This window comes from Nesoenas mayeri (genome assembly GCF_963082525.1).
Source record: "Nesoenas mayeri genome assembly, chromosome: 21".
In the NCBI taxonomy this organism is placed as follows: domain Eukaryota; kingdom Metazoa; phylum Chordata; class Aves; order Columbiformes; family Columbidae; genus Nesoenas; species Nesoenas mayeri.
The window spans coordinates 5,334,544-5,351,181 of record NC_137571.1 but is presented as its reverse complement, the minus strand read 5'-3'; positions in this window follow the sequence as shown (position 1 = coordinate 5,351,181).

The following is a 16,638-nucleotide window of genomic DNA, read 5'->3' as shown; positions in this document are numbered from 1 at the left end:
CACGTTGGGCACATGGGGATGATGCCTGGCTCTGTTTGTGCCCACGGTGAGCCCTGGGGCTGCCAAATCTCCCCCAGTGCTCCCATCGAGCTGCTGCCTCGAGGAGCTGGTTTGGATCAGGTGAAACCGGGAGAAGAGCGTGTTTTGCAGCTGATTTCACGCTGGCAAGCGCTGCTGTTCCCTGGGGAGCCGCGTTTCGCCATCTCCTCATATGCCCTGACAGGACATGAGCCCCATGTCCAAGGGGTGGAACCAGCTTTCTCTGGCCAAGCACTTGCCCAGCAGGGGCCAACAGCCTCCGGAGCCACCTTTGGCTTCTCTGTGCCATTTCCAAATAGCGGTCTCGAGCCACCAGCTCCCACCTGGGCTGGCTCTGCCGAAAAGGGAGCCGTGGAAATGTTAGGTGAGTGCAGTTTTTCCATGTGTATGTATATAGGAGCAGCCACAGCTGCCAAAGTAAATACAACCCTTCCCTTTCCAAAAATGTCCTCCAGGAATTGTAAAGGATCCTGGAGCAAGAATTCTGTCTCAGATCCTTTATGCTTTCTATCAGGGGAAGTGTATAAACCCACTTCTTTTTAGCTCTAGCAAAGTCAACGTGCTGAGAGTGTTTTTTTAATGACATGCACCAAAGGCGCTGGGAGCCGGAGCCGTGGCCATGTGTACCCGGGCAGGGCTTTCGCAGAAAAACAATCCCAGTAAAGAGCTTTATAGCCACCGAGGAATGTGGAACCTCCACCAGCCTGGCCGGAGCTTGCAAAGCTAATTGCTTTGGGATTTACTCTTTGGGGGGGTCGAGTCTCTGTGGCCGCTGCCTCAGAGGGTCCCAGCTGCCCTTGCGGTTCATTAGGATGCTGAACGGGGAACCAGAGATGCTTTGAGGAGCTGCAGCGGTTGTGGGGTGAGGGAAGGAGCTGCGCGGTTCCCAGCTGCAGCTCTGCCTTTTCCCGTTACCGCCGGGGACCCCTCCTGCCCTGGCAGGATCCGTGCTTGGAGTATTGGTGCCAGCAGTGGGCACAGCATCCCCATGGTTGCTGGGGGAGCACAAATGCAGGGGATGCTTTTGGAGGCCAAGGCATCCTCTTGTCTCCCAGGTGAAGGCTGCGGTGGCCGATTGTGCCGCTGCCTGACCCGGCACCTTGTGACCGACTGCCCCGCGGTGCTGTGCCCGTGGCCACCGCAGCCGCCCCCCCGGCCCTGGCTGGCTGGTGTGTTTTCTTTACTGATCTTTCCTTGCTCATTTAAGTGACTTTGGAAAATGGGATTTTGGCTCCTAAATCGTTCAGGGGCTTTTGAAAATTTGACTCTAAATACTTTCCGAAGTGCATTTGTATGAAGTAATTCTCTCCAACCTCCCACAGTGGTAGTCAGATTGCATTTAATCCATCACTGAATGTTCCCGAAGGCTGGGATCTGGCACCGCGCTCCACACGGAGCCGCGGCTCGCCCCGCGCTGTGCCGGCACCGCCGCTCGCTGCCGGGCGTCCTCCCACTGGGACACCACTCACCTGCGTGTCACTCCCTGCAGAGCCGGAGCGGTGCACCGCGGTCCCCAGCCCTGCCCGTGGCACAGCCCGGCACTGTGGGCATGGCAGTGCACCTGGGCACGTGAGACCATGGGGACACCACGGCACGAGGCCACTGGCACAACGGGGCCCTGGTCAGCATAAGCAGCCAGCCCAGCCCCTGTTCCCCTCTCACCCCCGCAGCAGATTTTCCTGCTGAGTACCAAGGGCTGGTTTTCAGAGCACAATTATCCATCTTGTGGAAACACAGAGACGATATTCCAGTGCATGGGGCTGATTTGATTATGTCCGTGACCCACTGAAATTAAGTTAAGGCACTTTTCAGCCCTAGATTGAGTTATTTCTCCTCCCTCTCTTTCGTTCCTCCTGTGCGGAGCAGCAGGATGGCTGGGACAGGGCTTTTGCGGGGGAGCAAACCCAAGACCCCACGAGCAGCCCCTGAGTGCAGCAGTGCCCGTGCACCCCGACCTCGGTGCTCCTGCGGTGCTGGAGCCCTCCCTGGCATGACAAGCTCCATGCTGATCATCAAGGAGGTGTCTCATCCCCTGGGAGGCCAGGGCCACCACAGAGCCCTGGCACAGCAGGCGGGCGCAGGGCTGCCAGAGGTTAAAGGCAGCAGAGCCGCTAGATCCTGTGCTAAGCCCAGCTTCCCTCTCTCAAAGGAGAGCCTTTGGCAGCGGCTTGGCACAGCCGCTGCGTCTGCGTCCCAGGACAAGTAGTGTCCAGGGACGAGCCATGTCTGGGGTGGCAGTGCTGCTGGTAGCCGCAACCATACGCACCCACGCTCACCCCCGGTTCCCCACATGCACTGTTTGGGATGGCACCATGGGGACACCACTGAGCATGGAGTGAGCGTTCATGAGCAGAGGGAAAGACCCGATGTGTGGCCAGGTGCAGCAGAGCAGCCAGGGCGGCTCAGCCAGGGGGCACAGCCGGGGTGGCACAGCCGGGGTGGCACAGCTCTGCCCCAGGCTCCGTCCCGGTGAAGGGGCAGATGCGGGGGCTGCGGAGCAGCGAGCCAGCGTGGGGGCGATGACGGGAGGGATAGGCCGGCACAGAGCGCGGCTGCAGCCGATGGCTCGCTCTGTGGGACATCCCAGTCTGTGCTGGCTAATGAGTCTGTGTGCAGAGGAAATGCTTTGCCAGTGAGCTCCGGTTCAACAGGGCTGGTCCGTTTCTGCAGGAGCCGCTGTGCTGGCAGAGGCCCCTCCGTGCTCTGCCTGGCACCTGGGGGCTGCAGGCAGGACGAGGGTCAGGGCAGTGGAGCTGGCACTGCCGGGACATGGCAGTCATGGGCCTGAGACAGCAGCAGAACAGCTTCTGCCACATCCATCCTGCTGGGGCTGCGGTCCCCGAGCAGCAGGTAACAGTGCTCTGTGTTCCAGCTGGGCTCAGTCGTGGCCAGCAGCAGCCTTGGGGCTGCTCTGAGCTGCTCCCCATGGCCTGCGGTAGGGAACAGCTGCGGTTGGACCCCCAATCCTGCCTGCTTGGGGCACAGGCGGGACCCCCAGCCCCGTCTGCCTGCATGGGGCAAAGCACATCAGCATTCCTGGGAGCAGAGTCCAGCCCCGCGGCCGCTCGCCCAGGGAAGGCATTGAGGGGGGATTAGCCGTCTGATGCCCCCCCTCACCCAGGCGCTTAATACAGAAAACAAACACCCTTGTGCACCCCGGCGGCCTCGATCCAGACGGGCTTTCTCCGTGCCCGTTGCCTGAGCAACCCTAATCTGCCTCCTGGGGCACACCGGGGCCCTGCACCCCCCGGCTTGCACACAGCGGGCAGGACATGGCGGGGTCCCAGCGGCTGCAGCAATGCCGGCGGTGTCCCGGCTGTGCCTGGCACGCGGCTGCCAGCGGGACGCCGAAATGTCACCACCTCCCAAATGGGCAGCACACAGTGGCTGGGAAAGGCAGGAGGTGGGGGCTGCGGGCACCCCATTGCCCCAGGATCAGGGCTTCTCTGTCCCAGTGCATAATCTGAAACTGTTGCTGAACCAAGAAGCTGCACTGCACCATGTTTTCCTACTTTTCCCCTCAGGGCAGCAGCATTTTGGGGGGGTGATGTCCCCCGGCCATGGCAAAGGGGGAGAGCATCTCCTGCTCACACAGTGCCTGTGCCTGCAAAGAGAACGGGTGGAGTATTTGGGGGAACAGGGGTGCAATGAGCTCCAGCCCTGTGCTGCCAGATGGGCCAAGAAATGGAAAGAGAGTTGAACCCCGATCCGCCCCGTCGGAGGCAAACAGCACACACTTCTGGGTGCTTTGCAGACGAAGGCGTCTCTTTCCCCCCACTGTGGCTGGTATTGCTGGCATCAGCATCCCCAGGGCACTGGGCATCCCGCACCAGGCGAGGGCAGAGCGGGGGCGCACACTGTGCCCACCCCCTGGGCTGGGGAGGAAGGGGCCGGGTGCCCCCGCTCCCACCCCGCCGGGGGGGACACGCACCAACTGATTTATTTTGCGCTGAGTCTCCCTCCTGCGACGGAGGAGCGGAGAAGCGCAGCCGGGCTGGGACCTCCGGGCGGTGGGTGGGGGGAGGAAAAAAAAGACAAAAAGAAGAGGGAAAAGGAAAAAAACGCAGCAGCCAGCCCGGCCCAGCCCAGCCCAGCCCACCCCAGCCCGGCCCGGCCCGGCCCCCGCTGCCCGCTCCGCATCTCCCGCATCCCCCGCTCCGCTCCGCCCGCTCCGCCCCGCCCGCCGGGGGTCCCGGCGCTCCCGCCCTGCCCGCTCCGCTCCGCTCCGCTCCGTTCCGTTCCGCGCCGCTCCGCTCCTCTCCGCTCCGCCGAGGTAAGGGCTCCGCTACTTCGCTCGCCCCGCTCACCTGGGCGGCCCCGCGGCCTCGGACGGCAGGAAAAGCTCTTGAATTTCTCAGTCACGAGTCCCGGTAATTCTGATTACTTTTCCCCATGCACAGAGGGATATTGCACGGGTGCTTCCAAACGCTTCTTTCCAGGCGAGGTCCTGCATGCTTCTTTTTATTTCTTTTTCCCTTTTGTCATTCCTTCTTTTTCCCCTGACCCACTTTAATCGCGTGCCTTTTCCAATGAATCGTACCCGTGTTCGGGAACCAGACAGACCGAGCCGTATCCGAACGTCCAGACCATTCTTTTTGCTGTTATGAAATATGCTTGTGAGAACAAAAGTGTTTTGGGAAAAGTACTGTGACCTTTGGGATGGTTGTTGCTGGTTGTCCGCTCCCGCGGCTGCAAACATCTGTACCCAGGATCGGGGCAGGTTGCTACGGCTCCTTCCACAAACACCTTGGGAAATACAAGGTGCTTTTATTTTTTTAAGAGCATTGCTGTTAATTGGCTCCTGATCTACCAGGTTCTCCAGCTTTGAACATTCCCAATAAGCCAGGAAAGATCCCCCCTGTACGGTAGCCCCAGGCCAGGCAATAACCTACCGGAGATATTTTCTCATCTATGGGCAGCTTTGCTATACGGAACATGTTTAATAAATCATAAGGCTGGTGAATTCCTGGGATTTTTATTGCTTCTGTAAAAATGCGGTTTTGATCCGTCTGCGAGGGACACTGGGAAACAAAGCTGCTCCTTTCAGAGCCGGATCCTACGAATTTAGGACATTGAGCTTGTGGAGGGGCCGGCGGCTGTGACACCCCCTGGGCAGGGGCAGCGCCGTGGTGGGCGGTGGGAGCCGGGGGCTCTGGGCCAGGTCTCCGCCATGCTCGGGTTTTCTGCCTCTTCCGCAGCTCTTTGAGGGACCGAACACAGCCCGGGTTCCTGGAGCCCGTCCTGGCTTCCCTCGCACTGCCGGGGCTGTGAATGCGACCGCACGCACCGAGCTGGGGCAGCGACACTGGGGAAACACCAGCGCTGGACACCCAGCCAGGCCATGCCAGCCGGCCAGTTCCATTTTCCCTCCTCGCCCTATTGCCCGAGGGGAAAAGCAGCATCAAAAACCAAACTGCTAAAAACCAGGAGAGATTCTTGCAGCAAGAATCGCCCGGTTTCCATCAGCCGGGCTGAGCCGATCGCTGCCGTGAGCGGGGCAGCGGGTTGCCCCGGCGTGTTTGGGCAGAGGAATGGAAATAAAGCAATGTTCTTTAGTTGCTTGCTCCAATCTGAAAGCTGGGGTTTCGGTGTGGGAGCTGAGCCGAAACCTGAAAGGCACACAGAGATGTGAACCCAAGAGCTGTCAGGAGCTCTTTGGCATTTTGGAAAACACGAGTGCTGTAGCCGGGGGGTCGGTTACGGGTTGGAGGGGTGGAGGCTGCCCGGCTCCAGCCAAAAACCTGGTCTGTCCCCAGCCACCGAGCTGCCCGGCAGAAGCAGCGGTTTGGTGACGGGGATTTGTCCCCATCCCCTGCCATGCCTTTGTTTTAGGCTGTGCGGAGCCTGGCCGCAATAGCAGAGGCGGAGAGAGAGCTTTTCTTTGTATGGGGAAGCATTTAAATTCTTTACAGTGATTCATATATTCCATTCATATGAAACACAGTCTTGTGGAGTGTGAATGGGGACTGCTGGGGGATTTTTTTTTACGGCAATAAGCCCTAGAAGTGTCAGAAGTTATTCACACCTTGGTGAAATCAAGGATATTTCTGTCCGTGGCTCTTGGCAGGGGCTCAGCACAGCTCGCCTTGCGTCGGGTTTTTGGTTTCCCACTCGGATACGGAGCGGGGGGAGCGCAGGGGCAGCTCTCCTGCTGCCCGGCGCTGTCAGCACGTCTCGGGCTGGTCTCAAGGGCCGAGGGGCCCGGCGTGGGCTGTGCCCGGGGGTTGTGGGGTGGCCCCCGGTGCTCAGATCCACAGGGGTTCAGACCCCCGTGAATTAGGCACCCAGAAACCCCCAGGGCTGGGAAGCAGCCGTGTGAGATGCTGCTGCCCCTCGCGTGTCACTGCTCATGGGGCAGTCACCAAAACTGCCTATGGAGACAGAGCCATGCCCCATCACTTGTATTTGTTGTATTTCCAAGTGTTTTCTCCTGATTGCTGGGCTTTGAAGAGTGTGGTCCTCAAACATGGGATTAGCAGATGAAATATTTCATGTAGATGAGGTTCTTAGGGACATGGCTTAGAGGTGGACTTGGCAGCAGTGGGTTATGGTTGAACTCGATGATCTTAAAGGTCTTTTCCAACCAAAATGATTCTGTGATCTGCCCCCCCGCATCATGGGGGCCATATGTGAAGGGATGAGCTGCATAAGCATCCCTGCAGGAGCTGTGGTAGGCTGTACACCCCCAGCACCCATGAGGTGCCTCTCCATCAGCTGCTCTGCGGTGGCTTTGCCCATTTCCATGCCAGGAAACCCCATCCTTTTGGAGCCTTCTTGGGGGTGCTGCCTAGGGCAGCCAGGCTGGGACCCTGGTGAGAGGTTCCATGGGTCAGGCACAGCCCTGGGGACACTGACCTGCATGGGGGGCTGCCAAGTCCCTGCTGGGGAGCCTGAGTTTGGGGGGAAATAAGGTGGAGCAGCTGGGAGATGCAGGGGCATCGTCCCACTGCCAGGACATGCGCCAGGTGGGACCAGCACTCATAGGGGCTCTGGCCTCCACCAGCCGCTCCGGGATGCTTTGAGTTGCTGTAAATCCTCTCCCAAGGAACTGGGAAGACAGTTTTATGGCTGCCGGGGAGGAAGATTAGCCGGGTGTTGTTTTCAGAGCTGATCCATCACGGGACGCGGGCGCCGCATGGTGCATCCCAGCGCTCGGCTGCTGGGGTTGAGATAAAACGGCCTGGTTTTAATGTTCTGTCTCCTCTTGGGATCTGAGACATGAGTGACAAAACTGCCTCTGTTGAGGCCCTGGACATCACACATCTGTCTGTGCAGCAACCGGGGGAACGGCAGTTGGGGGGTATTTGGGACACGGCACCTGCGAAAGGCATTAACCCTGGTGGAGAGGGGCTGGTTCTGTCCATCCTCACACGCTCCCCTCTGTCATCCTCTCCTCTTTCAGCTTGTCCGCAGCCCCGGAAGGAGCAGAGTTTCCGTTCTGCTTGTGCTAAAGAAAATGCCTGTGACAATAAAATCCAATAGTTCAGGAGGGGGAGGGATAAAATACAGCAAATTGCATTTGTCTTTCCTCAGTTTCTCCCTCCCAGCCCCTTCCCTGTGGGAGGGGTGCCGGCTCTGCTGAGCACGTGCTGGGCTTCTCACTCCCCTGTGTGCTCAGTCACTGGCTAATTAGAGAGGCTAATTAACTATCTTCACAAAGGTGGAAGGGGGCATTGATTCGCGCCCACTCCCTCCTTCGCACCCAGGGGTTCCCTGTGCTGGACACTCTGGGGTGAGGGGCTGGGTGCTGCAGGTGAAGCAGGAGGTGACACCCCATGCCACCAGCTCCCCCTTCCTAGTCAGGGCTCAGCTTCCCCTGCATGGCAGCTTGGACGTTGGCACAGACACAATGAACTGCTTTTCCTTTTCCCCTTGTCACCAGAGCTATTCCTGAGTCACATTCCAGCTGCCTGGCCCTGGACCCTTTGCCAGGGTCACCTTCTGCCCCATCCCACTGTGTCCTTGCAGGATCCACCCCAACAGGGGCCCCCAGGTCCCGCTGGCTGCTGCCACTGCAGAGCGCCCGAGCTTGGCCGCGGTGCCATAGGCAGGAGATGGTGCCATTAAAGCCGAGGTGGGATTAAAAAGGAGCAGCAGGCGGGTGGGTGAGGGTCTGTGTCGGCTGAGCCCGTTAGCACAGCGCTGCGGCAGCCCTGGTGTCAGCTGAGTTCATGGAGCAAAGCTGCACATCACAGGCAGAAACTGCAGCCAAAATCTGCAGAGCAGCCGGGTCCCGTCTCCGCCACCTTCCCTGGGGCCGAGCCCGTCTCTCTGTCCCATCTGGAGATGTTTGTCCTCAGAGGCTCATCCAGGCGCCTCTGTCCGGGACAAGGCTTGGCAAGAAGCAGCCAGGGAGGAGGACAATGATCTCTGCGTCCACCTGCTGCGGGCGCAGAGGCAGAGGTGATGGCTTTCCCAAGTCGGCTATTTTGCACCAAAAAACTGAGTCCCTACTTCTTGCACTGAAGCTCCCAGCAAAAGCTCTGCCTTGCCCAGGCAGGATGTGGCCCCAGGAATCCCCCTAACTTGTGCAAAGCTGCCGCAAACACCAGCAGCTCAGCGATGCCGGAGCGCTGGGATCTCACCGCACTGCCCTGCAGGTCTCTTTGGCTGTCGCCGAGAGCCTCTTCATTGTTCTCGCGGAGGGTTTTGTTTCACTGCTGCCTTCCAAGTTCCCAGGGATCTAAATTCTAAAGCAGGGTCTTGTAAAGAGCCCTGTCCAAATGGATGAGATGATATTGCTGCTATCAGATGAGATCTATCCCCCTACTTTATCCGCAGACAATGCAGCAGTGGGAGCAAACAAGGATACAGCCTTTCTTCAGAGGCACATTAGCCAAATAAGAGTTTTCTCTTTGTTTTGTACCGAAACCCAAGACTTGCAGCCAGACCACCTCGCATAGCTCTCGATCCCTGCAGCCACACCAGGATTTACCCTTTTTGCTGTAAAATCCCCCCATGCTCCAGTTGCAGGCAGGGCAGAGGGATCCTGCTCATTGCATTGCCAAGGTGTGTCCTTCTTTCCTTTCTTCTCCTGCTGTTGGGGACATTGCTGGTGTCCCCAGGGCCAGACAGGTCTCCGTGCCACTGCAAGGATGGGACAGAGCTCAGGGGTCTTGTGGTCTTGGGCAAAGAGACACAAACCTCACACCTGCAGAAGGTAGAAGTTGCTTTGGTCTTGCCCCATCTTTATAGCAGAGCACTGGCCCATTCAGCTGGAGATTTGGGTCGTTCAGAGCAGCTGAGCCCACTCTGTGCGCAACGCTCGCACTGATGCTTGAAGCCTGCAGCCAATTCACCTGCTTTCAGATTTCATTACAAGTCCTAAAATTCAGCCCAGGTTTGTTTTAAGAAGTTACAGGAGGCTGAGAGAGTCTGGGACTGATTTATGGCTTCCCATCAAAATCATGTGGTTTCACCACGAAACTTGGAAGCTGTGGCTGCATTTTTTCTTTGGAGATGCTGGCTTTGCTCCAGGCCCAGCTCCGAGGGGCGAGGGTGTGAATCCAGGGTGTGTATCAGGGATGGAGCGTTCGGGTGCTGCGAGTGAAATGGAGGAGATACGGATTGCTGCAAAGAGAATATTTCATGTCAGGGTAACACAGCCATTTTCTCAGGGAAGCGCCGATAAGGCGGCGGGAGCCTTGGCATGGAGCGGAGCTGCAAGCAGTTCCTTTGCTTTCAGTCTGGCTTTAATTTCAACACTTGCTACTTATCACCCTTGCATCCTGCTCACTGTTCAGCGACTCGGTGTCAGCAGCCCAGAGCAATGTCCCCCTAGCGCCCGCATCCCCCGGGGAGGTGGTGACGTCCCTCTGCCCTCCCCAGTGCCCGTGGGGTGAGCTGCTGGTGCCCACTGGGGTTAAATATGTGGGCTTTTGCCAGAGGAGCATATTTTCAGCCTCAAACACTCATTGTCAATGACTGCAGAAAGGTATTTCTCAGCTGCTCCAGTGTCCTGCCAGGCGGTGGAGAGAAACAAGCCCCTGTTATTGCTATTTCTTCATATTTCCTGATATTGCCAGTCTGGCACTCACAACCCACAGGCAGATCCCTGGAGGTCCTGGCTTTGGATTACAACGGCGATACTTTTGTCTTTGCTTTTCATTTCAGATGCTTTGTGCCCTGAAAGGGTCAGGCTGATAATGCACCCACTGCAGCCAGGCACCCAGAGCAGCCCCCGGGGGATGTGGGGCCATGCCCGGGCACCTCGGGCACAGCAGGGGCTGGGAACAGGGTTGAGGTGTCCCCCTCGTCACGGCAGCATGAGGATCCCAGAGCCTGCTGTGTGCCCATAGACCTCTGAGGGTCACACTGGTGGAGTCTTGGCTGCCGGCTTGTGGACAATGCACGAACAGATGAGAACAGTGCTTTGCGTTACATAAATAATGAGGTCAGAGCGGCTGCGAACTGCTCCGGCCATGAGCAAGTGCTGCGTCCTGCTGAGCATCCCCGGTGCGGGGGCCAGCGGGACAGCAGAGTCGCTCCAGGGCTTGGGTAGCTTTGTGGTTTTAATTTACTGGCTTTTGAAAGTGAAGATGAAAGGGAGAGCCGGGCAGTGCCGCATCATTTCCCTGTCTGCCTCCAAAGGCAGCTGGTGGGGCTGCGCTGAGCGCCAGCAGCTCCGTGCCCGCTTCTCGAACCTCCACTTGCTCCTTCCCACCGCCAGCACAGAAACATCTGCGCCGCAAACGGGCCTTTTCTGCACCAAACGCCACGCTGTGCCGCGCCAAATGCCGCGCTGTGCCACGCCGTGGTGGCTGGGGAAGCTCCAGCGCACAGGGCATGGCCCCGGTGTGAGATGCTTGGGTGTCCGGCATCGCTGCTCCGGCCACGCTGCGTTTGATGCTGCACGGCATGTCTGTGGATGCTTTTTTCCATTACACCTTCTCCTGTAGCTGTTTCTTAAGAACCACGTGTGATGTTATTGCTGCGTGTAAACTACGAGCTCGGACGAGACCCCAGAGCTCCTCTGAGCAGTTATAAGCAGAACTATACAGTAAGGTTGTAATTATTTTATACCAAGCCTGGTATTTTCCTCCCCCCAGGGGACAGCCAATACAGCGAACCAGAGCGAGCCTGTGCCAAACCGTGCCCAGGCAGCGCTTTTATGAAATCTTGGGCTCATAAGAATTAATTTCATTTAAAACATTCTTTTCATTTTTCATAAAGCACAGCAAATCCGCGGTACTTAGGGCAGGAATGCAGCGAGAGCGCTGCCGGGCAGGCGGCGAATTACCCGCGGCAGATGAGCCGTGACGGTGGGGTCGCCCATGGACCAGAGCGGTGCTGGTCCTGGCGCTCTTTGGGCATCGGCTGGGGAGAATGGAGATGCTGGAGCAACTGTCTTGGACACAGCTGGGTACGGGGCTCCAGTATCCACCCCCTCACATGCTGTGCTCCCAGGGGACATGGTAACTCAGGCGTTTTTGTCCCCAAAGGTCAGGCAAATGCCAGCGTGGCTGTTTCCCAGCCCAGCGCCTGCGTGCTGCGCGGCTGTGGCATCCTGCGTGGCTGGGACAGGGTGTCACTAATCCTCTGTTTGAGTCCCCTGGCTGGTGGCGGCTGGTCCAGGAATGAAACGTAGCCGGAAACCCAAGCAGACTTGCTCAGGTGACAGGTTGCAAGTGATTGATGTGAGTTTTGGGGCTGGGGGTACCTGCCCAGCACTGGGGGCAGGAGCAGAGGACAGTGTTTGCTCCCTGTGTCCCAATCTTCATTGGAAAAACAGCCCATAATCCCGTTATTCCGCAGTGCAGCCCTGTAGGAAAAGGGTTTGACCAGAGAGGTTATCAATCTGCCTCCCGTCTGGCTGGTGGGCTCCAAGCCTGCTGGAGAGCGGATAGTGATGAAGAGGAGGATTAGAGGGTTTAGCAGGTGTCAAGCCTCATCTTTCATCCACTGCGGGGAAGATGGGGCTCACTCTGCCCTGCTCCCACACCAGCCCGGCCAGCACCAGGGCTGCCCGTCCCCACGGCAGCATTTTGGGGATGGGGTTTGCTGCGGTCAGGGGGAGCCGGTGCCCCCCACGCCACGGCAGGGGGTCTGCACCATTCCCAGGGCCTCCAGGGCAGCTTTGGCCCATAGGGTTTGGCTGGCTGTTCGAAACCCATGAGCAGGAAGGAGAGGTCGGCAGATCTCTGGCACAGCACGGCACGGCACAGCCAAACAGCTGGGGCGGCGGGGATGCTGCGGGCGTGCGACAAGCCCGGTGATGGAGCGTGCCAGCAGCGGCATCGGGTTGAGCCGCGTTGGTCCGTTGTTTGCTGGGAAAGCATGAGAGCACAGGGCTGGGCACGCTGTTTATTTTGGTTAAACTGAGTTTTATCCAGGAGATCGAGGGGCGCGGGGGGCCTCCAGACAAGGGGCTTTTGTGAGCTGGGCTGCAAGCCGATCCCCTTTTGTGGTTTTGCTTTTTGGATGATATGATTTGCTATTCCAAGAACTACCCAGCAAATGGACCCCATTAGCCAAGTCCCCAAAGCGGCTGGAGCCGACGCTCCGGCGCTTTTGTCTGCGCCCACCTCGGATCCCATGGGAGCTGCCGGGGCCACGGTACGCTGGGGTCTTTGCCCCCCGATGGCATTGGGGTCCCACAGCAGCCGCAGTTCTGTGATTCCCCACAGCAGCTCTGCAGCACCCCACGCATGGCATGGACACTTCTGTGCCGGCGTGGAGCAGCAGCACCTGAGCTGGAGGTGGCACAGCAGGTCCTGACAGCAGCCCCCAACCCGCTCCGTGACAGCCCTGACATGGCCGGGTCCACCCGTGGCGGCTGCACAGACGTAGCAGCACCTCGTGCTGTTGGATCCGTCGCCGTGGCCGCGGTGCCGAGGCGTGTCCATCCCGCCGGAGCATCCTTGACCCGCTCGGCGTTACCTCCTACCGTGCGGGGATGCTGCTGGCTCTGTTTGTCTTGGCTCCGGCAGGCTCTTTCCTGCATGCGAGCCGGCTGGAGCTGGGCAGGAGCCAGTGGGTTTATAAATAAAAGCATCGGACACCTCTCTGGGTGGTGCTGAAAGCTCCCGAAATAGCCCCGCCAAGGCGCGCATGGCCGGGGTGTTGGCAGAGGCAGCCCCAGGGCTCCCCCTGCTCCCGTCCCACCACCCCGCACAGCATCCCCCAGCTCTGGGTGCCTGAGGAAACCTCCCGGGAGCACAGGCACATGGTGACACGGAAAACGGGGGTCAGCGCTGTTTGGGACATGATGCTGTGTTCCTAGGGCACGGTGCATGTTGGGCACTGCATGGAGGGGACATTACTGCAGCGAAACGGCCCCTGGGCCAGCTTTGGTGATGGTGAAGAGCTGGGAGGAGAGCGCCAGCTCTGCAGCTTCACCCCCAGTTCCCGGCACCGTATTGTCACCGCAGTGCGGGCAGGGGAGGGCAGAGGCCGTGGGACGGTGGCCTCGTGCATCGTTGGCTTTCTGCCGGTGCAGGAAGGACAAACCGCCGGGGTCACGGTCTGACCATGGCCAAACCCGGCGGGGATGTGGGAGGGGGCAGGAGACGCGCCGGGAGCCAAGCGTGGGGACAGGACCCCCCCGGGTACCGGGGTTTCCCGGCAGCCAGCACCGGCCCCCGCCAAATTCCACCCAGGGCCTGGCATTTCAATGTGCCGAGCCTTCGGAAAACAGCGTTTTAATGCTCTTGCTGTAACTGAGGTGGAAAATGCCCGTGGGCTTGTGCGGGAAGGCTCGTGCAGGGGGTCACTGCTGCCGTCCCTGTGTCACCCTCAGCCCGGCCAGCTCCTCCGAGAGCCTTTCCCTGCTCCCTCCCCGCACAACAGCCCCTGGGTTGAGAGCTGAAGAGCTTCTTGGGTTTCTTTCCTCTTTTTGTGTGTGTGGGTTTGCGGCTTTTTTGTTTGTTTGTTTTTTAAATAATTGTCCTCTAGAAAAATGGAATGAATAGGTCAATTTAATGTTTTTCCCCTTGTTCCATTGCCACATGTGAAAGCTCATAAATGCCGGGCAGGCCTGGCAGCAGATGCCCGGTTCTTGGCCCCGCCGGGGCTGCCACATTTCCTAGAAGGCAGCGATGTGTTGGCACCTGCCCTGGGCTGGGGTCTGCTCGCCAGGCTGGGGGCAATGGGGACCGGCGGTGCTGTCTAGTGGGAGTGGGTGCCAGTCCCCTCCTGACTGCCACAGCAGCCCAAGCAAGTGGCTGCCCCATGCAGAGGCCGGGGGTCCTGCGAGGCTCAGCACCACATCCTGGGGCAGGACGAGCCCCTCTTTGGGCAGCGGGATGAAGGGAGGTTCCCGCACGACAGAGCCCGGAGGAAAACTCTGCCTGGAAAAGCGGAGATGGATGTTTTTCCAGCTTGAAGCCTAAACAAAAGGTTTTGTAATAAGCGCATCCCCTGGCCTTGGCTCGGCAGCCGGCTTGGCCGGCCGCGGTGGCCGGCACAGCCCTCCCTGTCCCCCCCGACTCGGTTCCTGGCTTCACACTCCATTGCCCCATCCCTTCCTCCAGCAAAACGTGTCCCCAGGAGACTGCGGGGACATGGGGACGGGCTGGAGCGCCGCTGGCTGTGTGTCTGTCCGAGAGCTGGCGTGTCTAACAGAAACAAATAAGTTCCACTAAGAAAATATTCTGTATATTCTGCACTGATTTCCACTAGTGCTTGAGCTCCAGGTCCCCAGTTTTGCTTGGCAAAGGGTCAATGGTAACAGAGACGCCCAAGGCTGATGCTCGACGCCCCGTGGGGACAGGGGGTGACCTGGTGCTCTGAGCCCGGAGCCTGCGAAGGTCACCGGCTCCTCGGTGCTGTCCCCGGGCTGCTGGTCCTGTCCTGCCTGCTCCTACCGCTCTGTTCACTGACCGAGCTCCAGATGCAGTTTTTCCCCTGGGATGGTCTGGGGCACTCGAAATCCATCCCCTTTTGCTCATACGGGCTGGGGGATGAACAGGGTTTGTGGGTGCAGGGTCCAGCCAGGCGCAGGCGGGGGGATCTGGAACCCTTTAGAGCAGCTTCAATGAGGTATTTGATTGCACTGGAAATTAGGAGCTTGGTAATAAGATTGTGGCTTCGGGTAGCGGCACATTGGCGTTACTTGAGATTGGGAGCTCTTTGTTTATGACAAATGGAGACGGTGCACGTGGGAACGGCGAGTGGCCCCCCCGTGTCCTCGGAGCCCTGGGGCAGGAGGGGAGCGGAGCTGCCCCCCGGGACCCGTGGGGAACGGGGGTTTTGGCATCATCCCCAGGGCAGCGGGGCCGCTGGAATTCCCTGGGAGGCTTTCGGCTGCGAGACAAAGGAAATGTGGGAACTGAAACAAAAAATAAAATAGATATATATATATTTATAAAAGTTTCAAATTGAAAAATCAAAGCAGCTGATTCAGCGATTTCGAAACGTCTTGTGACAGCATCATGGCACATTTTTTCCAAACAAAATTCTAGGAAAAATATCAGCCTGGTTTTGCACAACCCGTGTCGGTCCTGATAGAAAGGCACGTGCTGGGGGGTGGCGCTGGGATCGGTCCCCGGAGCCCCACGGTGCCGCAGAGCCCCGGGAGCACAGACACTGCACCCACCGCGGCCCCAGCGCCGCCGAAACCGGCGTTACATGGAGGAAAAGCTGAAATCCAAGCCGGCGGCGCGAGGCTGGGCGGCGGGAGTGTGGTTTCTGGTAGCGTCCTGTCAGAGTTTCCACTGAACACCTCGGGCTTGCTGGGCTCTCGCAGCAGCTCTCAGAAATTAAATTAGATTAAATAACGTAAACTAAAATACTGCCTGAAAAGCGGCGCTCCTGCCCCTGCCGGGGTGTGAATGTGTGTGAGCAGCTCCGCGGCTGCTGTGCCAGAAAAGCTCCTGCGTGGTTCATGGCCCTGGGGACAGCAGGGGATGGATGGGATGGGATGGGATGGGGTGGGGTGGGGTGGGGTGGGGTGGGGTGGGGTGGGATGGGTGGGGTGGGGTGGGTGGGGTGGGATGGGATGGGGTGGGGTGGGGTGGGGTGGGGTGGGATGGGTGGGGTGGGGGTGATGATGATGATGGGGATGAGGATGAGGTCCTTGGGGCAGCAGGATGGGGGTACTGGTGGGAGATACCAGGGAGCAGAACCCCATGTCCCCCCATGCCCGGGGAGCAGCCGGTGCCGCGGCGGCGAGGGCAGGTAACCCCATCCCCCTGCACCGCCCGCTGGGGAGGGACGCAGCCGAGCCTCCCGCTCCTGAAATGTATTTTAATGTAAACCTAGCTCTAAGGCAGCTTTTTCTCATTTTTAAACTATTTCATATCAATCCTTGGCCTGACATTTGTTTTCTTTGAGTGCGGTGGGGAGCGTGGTCGGCATTGCTGAGGATATCTCCTCAGGAATCTTGGCAGAGGCGGCTCCCTATCTTTGAAGAAACGGCAAATGCAAAACAGAAGGCAGATATTAGAGAAGCACAAACAATATTTCCCCCCCGCTCACCCCAGAAGCGGAGCAGCAGCCGGCTCGGGGACACGGCGGTGAGGGGGTCCCATGCGCGGACCCCACCGGCAGCACAAGCACCTGCACGGGCTGACCATGGGGCAGGAGGAATGTGAACGCTGGCACTGCCCTGGGCAGGTCCCTGTCACCTGCAGCCACACTGTTATGCACAGACGCATGGCC